At 47.4% G+C, this 11,504-nt stretch overlaps 1 protein-coding gene across 5 annotated transcripts in view; it reads right to left on the bottom strand.

Annotated features, from left to right (window-relative positions):
- Window positions 1–3,306: 3,306 nt before the first annotated feature.
- The window catches only part of UBE2U (ubiquitin conjugating enzyme E2 U), a 29,371-nt gene continuing 21,173 nt past the window's right edge, over window positions 3,307–11,504 (bottom strand). For 3 of the 5 annotated variants that reach the window (XM_068953428.1, XM_068953431.1, XM_068953433.1), the window contains one exon: window positions 3,307–8,662. The gene's annotated coding sequence lies outside the window, so the exon portion shown is untranslated. Of the gene's footprint in view, window positions 10,056–11,504 lie in introns of all 5 variants that reach the window. The other 2 variants (XM_068953429.1, XM_068953430.1) reach the window with 2 other exon arrangements.

Genomic DNA, 11,504 nt, shown 5'->3' with positions numbered 1-11,504 from the left:
AGGACTCTCATATCGACAAGTTCGATAGGGTTATCCTGTACGACTGGAAAAAGTTTGAGAAGAGCGATGGAAATGACGAGAGATTTCCAAAATCAGATTTACGAGGAAAGCCTGGAAGTCATGGCTTGGCTTGCTACAGAAAACTGAGATAAAATATGGTAACAAACCCAAAAGGTTATTTTGCAGAAGATAACTCTCAATTGTTTTCCATGCTCACTAAGAATAAAACTAGAAGAAATCAGTTTAACTCCCAGCAAGAGGGATTTATGTTAGACACGCAGGAAAAAGCATAGTCAATGCAACGCAGCCGAAGCGCGACAGTAGACGGCGCAGAGCTTGCGGCATCGCCACCACTGGCACTGCTGAGGGTGATGCTCGGTCAGGGTGAGGAGATGGCATCAGCAGTCACTTGAGTAGGAGAAAAAAACCCCGTACCACATAAAAAACAGTGGCATGGTGTAGGGCAGGGCCGGCGGTGCCGGGAAGGCGGGATGCACGGACACACTGCCATGATTTGATATGAGCTTGGAAGGAGCCCGAGGGACGGCCGAGGATTTAAATCACCAAGGCGTGCGGAGCGCCCCGGGGGTTTTAAATGGCAGCGTTCGCCTCCGAAGACATGCAGAAGGCTCTGGGTGAGGTTACCGACCGCTGTGACGGGGGGGCTCCTGTCCCCAGACCACGCGAATGTCCACGTCTACGGGGCCAGCTGCCAGCGAACAGCGGCTCGACAGCAGGAGCGGGCAACAGCCTGAATCCAGCGTTTAGGTTTATACCAAAACCTACTGTCTCGTGTCTTGAGTATTTACGCTTCCCTCCCGTCTTTTTTCTGCGATACCGTATTTTAATCCAATTACCCTTGGGATGCCTTTTTTCCAAGCATCGCCTACCGAATCGTCCCAGCCGGGTCCCTAGGGGAGCAGGTCGGGGCGACGGGCGAGGGCCGGCCGGAGCGGCGGGAGAGGCGGGCAGAGCCGGGCGGACGGGCTGCGCCTGGCCGAGCCCCGCCGCGTCGCCGGCAGCCCGGCGTTAGCTGAGAACGACGCGAAATCGCCCTGGTCGGCCTGCGTCTTCACGAGCTCCGAGTCATAGAAAAAAGCCCGGGCAACATATTGAGCTTTTTAATATCATTTCTTTTGCGCCGTAAAACGGTTATTGTTTATTTGAGTATACACGCGGCAGCTCTACTCACGCAGGTTTACTTTTAAAGCGCGCGCTGTCAGAGCGATTACCCTGAGCGGGCACGGAGGGCTTCGCGGCTCCGCTGTTTGCTCCTTCAGTGGGACACGGATCTTGCGTTTCAGTCCAGCTCCCTCCTACAGGACGTAACGGAGGAAATGCTTGTGAGACATATAGAGATCCCACAACGGCACGATCTGCTCTAAACACTTACGGCGCGTTTCAGAAAGCGTCTCTGTTAGTGGGAATAACGTTATTTTGTTGACGCGGGTAAGACACCGCGGTTGGCCGACAGATGTGCAGCTGCAGCGCGTTTCTGCTCCATAGATGTTATTATGCGCAAGGAAGTAAAACCAGATGATGAATCACAGCTGTCGTCGCTGAGGACGGAGATAATTGAGATCACATTTGGGGCTGGGGGCATCTGCAGAAAAGCTGGGAGACATAAGTGCACTGGCGTGCCCTCGGCTGCTTCCCTGCGCTCGGCCCAGGGACGGCGGCAGCCGCCGGGCAGGACGCGGCTCTGCTAACGCGCACCACCGGCCTCCCGGCTGGAAACACCGTTTCCCCGCAAGGCGGGAGGAATGACGATCGGCGTCCCGTGATCACGACTAGCGAGACAGCGCCTGTACGATCACATCGCACCGCTCCCGCTGGTATTTAGATTTGACGGCGCCGGTTTTCTACTGGCGTAAAATAGCATCACTTTGCTAATGCTCCTTTCAGAAAACGTTTGTGGGAATAACGTTATTTTGTTTATGTGGGTAAGACACCGCGGTTGTGCCAGTAACTACTTCTGAACACGCTTTGCAACTGCATAAACAAGCGGAGTGCCAGGATTGCCTCCCATTGCAGCCTTCGCGCAGCCAGCAGGTTTTGGCTGAAACTCTTTGAATGCCTGGAAAGCGTCTTTCTGGAGAAGAAGCAAAAGATGTCTCTAAGCTGGGTTACTTTCCTCCAGCAGGATTAGATGCGAGAGAGGTATTTTTGGTATCTTTGGGCTCATAGAGGAGTCCCTGATAAAACTAGTTCCTTACCTGACTGTGACCAAGTATGGTCTCGATCCCTGGATTTTTGCCTATGAGTTTTGAGGAATGACCTCTAAGACTTCAGGCTGTATTTCTTTGACCCAGCAAATCAAGGCAGATGAGAAACGTGACACGCTTGATGCAGTCTTTGGAAAGGGGCTCATGATTCCAGTCATGTTGCACCGGGTTGTCTAAGATACATTCACGAGTACAAGTTTATGCTCCTAACAGATCGTCCCCCATCTTCGGTCACCCTTGGCCTGATCTCTTCTGTCTAGCGACCAACCTTGCTCATTGCCCCCCTACCTTAACTCTTCTACTGCTTCATCCTCTTTGCACAGTGGGTCAATTTTGGCACGTTCAGCTGTACGTTTCATACCTTGGTTGGGACTAACTTGGTTTCTCACAAGAATACCTACCCTGGATCTTCCCAGCCTCCACCCTTCTGCCCAGAACAAATCACAGCGTGTTGTGCCCGTAGCCCCCACGACCGCCCACAGCGGTCACTGCGAAGGAAACCCATGATGTTAGCCCAGGTCAACCCTTCCCTCCAGCAGAGTTTCCCGAGCTTTTAATTTTCAGATCTAATCGAAAGAATCCTTTGCTTTTTCCTCTTTTTCTGAAAACGATGAAGCGAGACGCAGAGACGTCAGCATCAGCCTGTGCTTTCATTTCCTCAGGCCCAGCCCTGCGGATGCCTTTTGCCGTTAGTCCAGACTCTGCACGCTCCTACAGCCTCCAGAGTCTGATCCTCACCTCCTGGGCACACACGCACCCTGCCAGCGCTTTCGGGGTCTAATCATACCCATGAGAGGTGTGTGTGGGGGGGAAACGGTTAAGGTCGAAGGCAGAGGCAGGAATTCAAGCCAATCTATTACATCCGAGTTTGCAAGTTTTAATTCCGAACGCAAGCCAGGATCCGTAGCTCCAGAAAAGGAACATGCCGCGGTAAGGTAATCCAATCTCCAGGCCAATTCTTTTCCCTAAGAGCGAGTTAAGAGCTCTGTGCCCTCGTAAAGCCGGCCCGACCCCTGTGCTGGACGCCGAGCAGATCTCCAGCAGAGGATATTGCAAGCAGCAGCTCTGCTGCCCTGCAGGGTACCTGTGGCTCCTTCCCAACCCTTGTGCCAGACAGAGTGCCACCGAACCCATGATTATTACAAATTAACCATAAATTGGAGCCCAGACAGTTTCCTGCGCGTGGGGGTGGAAAGGGACTATTAAGCACTTCAGGCAGACACGACGAATTGTCTCGTTTGGCACGAATCATTCGCCAGTCTCCATCATCTGCCCATAAACAGCACAAGGGTCTCAGCTTCTCCACACAAATAACCTCCTCCAAAATTATTCTTGCCGAGTCTGTGAGTGATGGGGTAATCCCGTTATGAGATTTTAATGCCAAATTACATATTCACACTGAAATGATACTCCTTAAACTACTTTGCAGATGAAGAGCATAATCACAGTTTTCCATTTCATATGCTCTTTTTTTCCTGTTAGTGCCTAATACCATTTACATAGACACGACTGTCAGTAATAGACAACGCTGTCAGTAATCCATGTATAATGCATAATACTTGGGCTTCTATAGTACCATGAACTTTCCTCAGATATACTGGATTACGTTTTGTTATCTATGCAGATACCAGCTGGGATGCCACTCACATGTTAAGAAATACAGAGGCAAACTGGTATTCACTAGTGACCCCTAATTGCCTAATTTTGGAAGGAGAGAGCGCTCAAAAATACAATCTGAGGTCAAGTTTTGCAGTCAGTGCTCATCTCGAACACACTTTTTTCTGCAATTACAGCCCTGCTAGTCACGTATTTTAAGTGGAGCATGCAGAGCAGCCCTGACGTAAAGGCATATTTTTGAGTGTGTTTGTTTATTTTTATTAAGTGCATTTGTTTCATAAGTGTGTCTGTTTGTATTTCTTTTGGAAAAGCAAAAATCACTCTTCAATTTTCAGTCCTCCAGAGACATCCAGGAAATACAACATATCACAGATAGAAACTTAAAACAATACTAATGAAAACTAGGATAGCTGTTCTTGGTTGAATGCTAGAAATAGTAAGGTGAAGTTGATAGGCCTGACTCACTCCGACTGTTGTGACACTAATGTGCCTTTGCATTAGCAGCTAATACATTTTTTCTTTAGTCATAGCATACTGTGCCCATTTAGCAAAGGAAGTTTTGATTTACAAATGATAGAAAACCACCAGAAGTCGGTTTGCTCTACAGATGGATGTAACTAATAATACACTCTACTAACAAACATGTTGGCAAGGGAGCCACTTTATTATCAGAATTGAAAATTACGATATTTAAAAAACACAATGGTTTAAATTTTTTCATTTTGCATAGCACTTGGCATTACTTCTCCTCCTGAGCTACCTCCCTACAGAGGCCTGCAACAGACAAGCCAAAAACGGTCAGGAGGTGCTTACACAGCTTCTCCTTGTATAAAACGCTATATGGATTTCTCTGTAAGTGGCTTTATAAATAGCTTAAATGGCTAGTTTAAACCTATTTCTAAACAGCTTTAAATAGTACACTATGAATGGGCGTTTCTCAAATCCCTGGTTTTCCACATTTTGCTGAAGAGCAGTACAAAGATCATGACATCTGTTTTCACAGTAGAATATGAATTGCTTAGCCAAATCTGAAAAGCTTTCAGATCTGTGAATGAAAGTACAGCTAGATAAATCTAAGGGAGCTTTGAAATGACAGGCGATAGATAGGCCATGACAAAGGGCTTCCTCTTCAGGGTTTTGGGGCCCAAACAGATGGAAAGGGGTGGAAATTCCTCCTAACGATTGCTTTGCAAATTTCTGTTTAGAGTGAGGCCAGCGGGGCTGCGGGCAACATGCACGTTTAATCAAAAGAAGCACAAGGCAAAACCAAACCTGACCTAAATATTTAGCTACCGAACCCTGACCTCTGCAATCACATAGGATGCACCAGGTTTATACCACCATCTCTGCACGAGCTCCTATAGGATTGCTCCCAGTTTCTGCTGAAGCAAGTTTTAGGGTTTCAAAGTAATTCTTTACTTCGCAAAGGTGTTGTGGGGGCTAAAGAAATAGTATTTTTCAAAGAGTCGAAGGACAAGAAGTTGCAAGTAGTGCTCGGATGGATCTGGCAATGCAACTGCAAGAGCTGCCCTCACCAAAGATGCTGCAACGCAGCGAATTAATGTTGCCCTGAAAGTGCTTGGCAGTGTCCCTGGCGTAGGTGACTCCTGGATCACGTATGGGATGCATGGCATGCCGCCGGCACTGGGGTTGGACTCACGCCCTGGCAGGACTCACAGGGAGCCTTTCACTGCTGCAGGGTCCCAGGTTTACAAATGCACCCGGCAGCCTGGCACGTCCCAGCAGGTGACAATTTTGCTTGCCTGAATCTAGAGCACATTTGTCAAGAAAGCACATATGCGGCAGGCACAGGACATTGGGCCAACAGGCATTTCCAAACTTGCACGGAGAGAGAGCTTCTCTACACTAAAAACATGAATATTCCCTCCATTCTCCCCAAAATACGTGAGCAACAAAACATATGGTAAAACGCAGTACATGAATGACCGCAATGATGATGGCATGAACTAAAATAACGTGACATACAGGGGATGAGATTGAAAGTCATCTTCTTGCATCCCCACAACTGATATTTTTGCATTTGCATCTGGTGGAGGGCAAGAGATGGAACAACTGATTAAACTATCAGCAAAATGTGGATGAACTAGTTCAGTCTTTACTCTGAAAGCTCCTAATGGAGAGATCGAATTTGGAGAGTGAGAAACACCATGAGCAAAGCTATCATGGCAAATCCCCGAGGCTCCAGAAACGCCCCCAGGGCTTTGCAAATGTGAAGCGAGGCATTTCTGCTCCTCGACAGAGCTTGCTGCCCCGCGGATACGATAAACTCAGACAGGGCATGGAAAACAGAGCAGGCAGAAAGTAATAGTGAAGAGAGGTGTGGAAAAATTAACAGAGAGGAAGAGGAGGAGGTACTATCATTGGAAGAACTGGCTGCTAGGGAAAGTTTTGAAGAGGAGAGAAAGAGTTTAGTGGAGGAAGGCTAAGCCATGCTAAAATTTGTCTTGATGGGGAAATGTTACACAGCTTGCACATAACAGCTGCAATGAATTGCTCTACTCAAAACCATATTAATATGCTCAAACCTTCGTTTCCCTCCTCTCCCATTCCTGTGTCATAAGCCAGGCACACAAGAGACAATCCCAGGAAGTCCACGCGCTCTTCCTAATGGCCTGTCCATTCAGGTCTTTCGTGCAGATTTTGGGTATTTCCTCTCTTTAGTGGTTGAGGGTATAGATGGTGTTTTTGTAAAGACTCTGTAATGACCCTATAGCCGCGACTGCAGATGCAGAGCAGATTGTGTCATTATATACACTGTACTTTGAAATAACAGCTCACCCTCATACTCCTGCCAAACGCAGAGGGGACCACAAGGCTTTTAACGCACACAAAACCCACACATACGCGCTGCAAACATCACTGAGCCCTCTGAATCTAGGCAAGTCGTTGTATAGAGGGAATATGCACCCAAGCACTGACCCGGACACCAGCCACCCTTCCTGATCCCACAGCAGGGCCAGAGGACACACTCAAAGCTGTTAAGATGCCTCCTGAGAAAATGCAGAGCACATAACGGGGGCTGCCATTCATTAGAGCAAATGGGAACGCTAGCACTGCCGTACGCATTTCCCTCAAGCACACGTTTCTTCCACTTCGTTCTGCCAACAGCCGCAATCAGAGTTGAAGACGTTCAAAATTCAAACGAAGCAGTAACCGCATGGGCTTCGGCGAGCAGGAACAGTGACTTAAGCAAGTCTCTGACCGATGAGCGCGGGTGAGTTTGGCCTGCTCAACAGATGTTAGGGAACGACACACTTGGGTAAGTCATTCTGCATTAACTTCATTTGCTGTGACTTCAAGGCCAAAGCTATGTGACATAAACTGTTCACACGTGGGAGTAAGAACACCAACAAGTATTTACTTTGGATCTGAATTTCAATCCAGTCTCTTCTGAAACCCCGTTTAAATTGCATTAAATGTTACTGACAGCCCGCAGTTTGGAGCTCGTACCACCGTGCCCTTCAGCACCTGAGCGAAACTGCTCCGATTCCTCTGCACAAATTCCAGTCACTTCCCGTTAGCATAACATTGTGCTAACGATGAACGGGGGCTGCTGGCTCTGCAGCAGCTCCTGTTAGAAGTGAGGGCACCGGTGAACTTTTTATATAAGCCTGAGCGTGTGTCAGGAATGAGCAAATCCTATCAGCCGTGGGTTAGCGAGTGCTGCCATAGCTAGTACTCGTGGGGAGTCAGGCAAGCGGTTCTCCAGCTCCTAGGAATAAATGGCCGAATTGAGACTTAAACTTAGCAGCATACTTGGAAAATCCAGAGTGATCCTGGCTAGCTGTGCTCTCCGCACCAGCCCTGCCCCGCATCCTGCTGCATCTTTCAAAATAGAGAGCCAGGACTGGCATTGGCTCATTGCATTAATGCAAATACACCCATTTATACCAATAGGATCTGATTACCCTAATACTGCAAGATATGTCCTCCTTAGAGAAACTGGCCAAATTGGACTCTACTCTTGATTTACCCACCATTTTATTTGTTTCATACTCAGGGTCCAAGCCTGGCAGCAATTAACCTCCAAATCTGTGGTGCAGAAAGTTTGAATAAATATCTATAGTAATGCTGTAGCTCTAAGGGGTTCCTTTGGGTCTTACACTGATACAATGTGGGGGACAACACAGTCATTGGTACTAGTAGCAGCAGTGCTGGCAGATGCTACAGTCCATTCCTGCAGGATTTAGGAAGCAGTTTCTATTTATCCCGGTAACTGTGAGTAGATCAGTTCACTTTCATGACTTCAGCTTCTCTGTCTGTAAAATGCAGATGACGATGATGCTTTCCTTAGTAAAGTTTACGATGCCTTGCGATGTGCTGTCATTGGAAATTGCAGCTTTCCCCTTAGTTTGAGAGCTGCAGGAATAGATTGTTTTACTTTGAGCCAGTGGAGAACGGTGGGCAGGGGCAGAAGCACGCTGGGGTCGCAACAGCAGAAATAACAACTGCCCTAAGGAGATGCTTTTTCTCTTTGCTCCTGCATTTTTCTTTCTATTTCACTAATCAATCATAAACGCCATTACATCAGCTCGACTTCTCCTGGCATAGGTACGCTGGTGTAACAACCAGTATGAAGAGCTGGCTGACTGAGGAGGGATTTGGGGGTTGTTTCCGAGCCCGGCTTTTCTTTCCCATCGTGTAAGCCTGCCTCTCGCCGACAGTGGATCCGGCAGCAGTGTGGAGCGTGCTCCTTCATTTCTCGGCAATGCATCTACCAGCTCTGTCCTGTCATGGCAATTAGTCATACCTTCTCGGTGCTTTATAATCCTCACGTATCGCATCTCGCCACGTCATTCCTATAGCGTCAGGAACAAAGCGTCACGAACATCATGAAAGAGCAGTGTCCGGAGGAAGCTGCTGGCAGTTTGGGAGGAATCACGAGAAACAGGTTATTTGCTCTAACACTAACCTACAGTCAAAATGTGGTGCGTGCTGCTGTGCTTTGCTACTGCAGGACTAAGCCTCTCGAGCCTTGGGCAGAGCCATCCCCTGCCTGCTCGGAGCTGGGCACAAGGTCTAACTTGTCAACAAGTAGAAAAATGGGAGAGAGGTTCTTGCACCTCATGTGAGTTGGAGAGAAAGCAGGGGCGTAAGCGCAAACACATTTCACACCAGAATATGCCCAGCTCTGCCCCACTGCGCAGACTCCATCTGCTTTGCCTAACACTGAACTCGGGGCAAGCAGAGCAAAAATCAAAGCTGACCTTCCCACGCAATACCTAGGAGTTGCCTTCTTCAAAGATTGCATTAATAGGTACACTTAGGGCTGTATGCTCCCCTTCTGGGTTTTATTTCCAGCACAGCTTAATTCTTCAATCCTTAACAAGATACTAAAAGTGACTTAGACTATTTAGTCTGTGTCTAGACTATACTTTAATGCCTACTCCTCTGACCACTGAAAGCAGGAAAATTGGCATCTAATAGCAGTGGGAATGTAGATTATGGTTCATCTCGGAGAGTTTAGCCCAGAAAACGACAAGAGCAATATTTATCACAAACCGCCAGGCACAGTAATGACAGACAGCTGTTGTGGTAATGAGAGACCAATCAATAATTCATTTGATATTCCTTGTGCAATTAATCATGATAAAGTAATGTGGCTTTAATGTGGCACTAATATGCATTTCCTGGGATCTCCAATGTAATTTCACAATTAATGTGCCATCATTTTAAATCACAGCTGCCCGTGCTCTGCAGACACACGGAAATCATCAGAGCCGCAACCCCCAACAGAGAGGGGATAATAGCTGGAAAGGTTTCAAAGGCTCAGGCTCCGCAAGGCTCATCTGCCCGCCTACCAGCATTTTGGTTTGTGGCCCACCCTCCCCCAGTTTACAGAGCACTATCACTGTATTCAAGGCAGAAGAATATGGCTTGGCTTGTACCCAAGGAAGTCCAATCACGTATTTGCTGATAATAACTATTTTTACATTAACCACAAGAAGGGTATGTGTTCAGGTTGTTTAAACAACTGTACTGAAATAAAAGAAGCAGTATCAGCTCTATGACAATACAGACAAAAAGTCCTGCAGCGCTCTCTGTGTTTGGAAGGGCTGAACCGGTCACACTGCAAGATTCAGATCCATCTCTTGTAGCGGTGGCCCACCTAGACAAGGCATTTTGGCACAGGGGTGCCTACATGGATCGTTACTAGGATGTTGCTAACAGGAGCACAGGACATTACAAACCCTGTAATGGAATAGGAACAAAATAAAAACAGAACAAAACAAAACTGAATCCCCAGTCGTGGCCCAAAACATGGGGCTCGATAAGAAAGCCCTGCGGCTTCCGTAGAGCCTCCAAGGAGTGTCCCCCAGCTAGCTCAGAGCTAGACTAAGAGTTTCCAAAATCCCTGGTAAAGGGCTGCAGAAAGGCAGCACGATGGCTGCTTCACCTTAAAGTAACGCAGGTCTGGCTGGCTCCTAGCCTCCCGCCCGCCCTTCAGAGCAGCCGGGAGAGGGGGGCAAGGTGGGAACTGTGATGCTGGCCAAGATTCCCCGCAGACTGGGCTTCACTTCAAGGCAAACCTTGCAACCTTCAGGGCTATTCACACCAGCAATCAACACAGCAGGGGACTGGGCTTCAAGATTTTAGATTATTCCTTCTTTATTTTTCCCTTTAAAAAGAAAACACTAGGCAACCTAACTTCAGCAGAAGGCACTTTGCCTCGGGCATCAATCTCATTAAGAATTTGTTCACACCTCTTTCTTATGCTTAGAGTCAAATGAGAGATTTGTTTGATTTAGCTGCTTTGTAAACAACTCGCAGAAACTTCTGCCATTCTCTCACCTCCCTTTCAAGGGCTGTCTTTTTGTCCTTGGACGCTCTAAATTATTAACATATTTTACAGTGTGCTCAAGATTAAAGAGATCTTTCCACTTTCATTCTCTCACCCCTTGGCTGAGCCAGTCGTGTTGTTTCTCACTGGATACCTTTGATCAACCTGCTTGCTGGATGTTAAACCACAGGACACCTCTAGTGAGAAAAGAAGCAGGAGGGAGCCGGCCCACAGTCTCTCGCCAGCAGGATTTTCTGCTGATCTAGGGCAGCACTTTGAAGTCCCCCAAGCTCAGGGCCAGACTCTGAGCAAGGTCACCCTTAACGTTAAGAAAAGCTTAATTATAAAAAGGAGCAGATAATTGCTAGAAACATCTCACAAACCTAAGTAGGCAGTGTAATACATATGGTTGCATGTACTCTACCAGTGGAAGTTGCTACCAGGGGTAACAGATCATTTATTGACTTTTGTGTCTTTAAGACTGGTCTTGCTATGAAAGGGGTCTTCTGCACTTCACTAACCCCTGCTAAACCGTTTTTTCAGCCTACCTTGAAAATGAAATGCCATTGTGATACAGTTGTACAGAGCGAGTAATGTCTTACTCTCCATGTAACCTTGCTGATCTTCAGAGGAATATTTAGGGAACATTACTCAGGCTATTAGCACAATGCAGCCCATAGAAAGCATGGCGGAGAGGAGACAAAGCACCTTCCGGATGAGTGCGTCTGCTTACATTGCAGATCTGCTCTGCAGACTGAAGACAGCGTACGGGCTCTGCAATACCTCTGCGCTTATTTTCAAATGCGTATTTGAAGCTGTGCAGCAATGCAACCACTCATATGCACTAATAAGACTAAGAG

This window comes from Struthio camelus, chromosome 8, assembly GCF_040807025.1.
Source record: "Struthio camelus isolate bStrCam1 chromosome 8, bStrCam1.hap1, whole genome shotgun sequence".
In the NCBI taxonomy this organism is placed as follows: Eukaryota; Metazoa; Chordata; class Aves; order Struthioniformes; family Struthionidae; genus Struthio; species Struthio camelus.
This window is presented reverse-complemented; position numbering and strand designations above follow the sequence as displayed.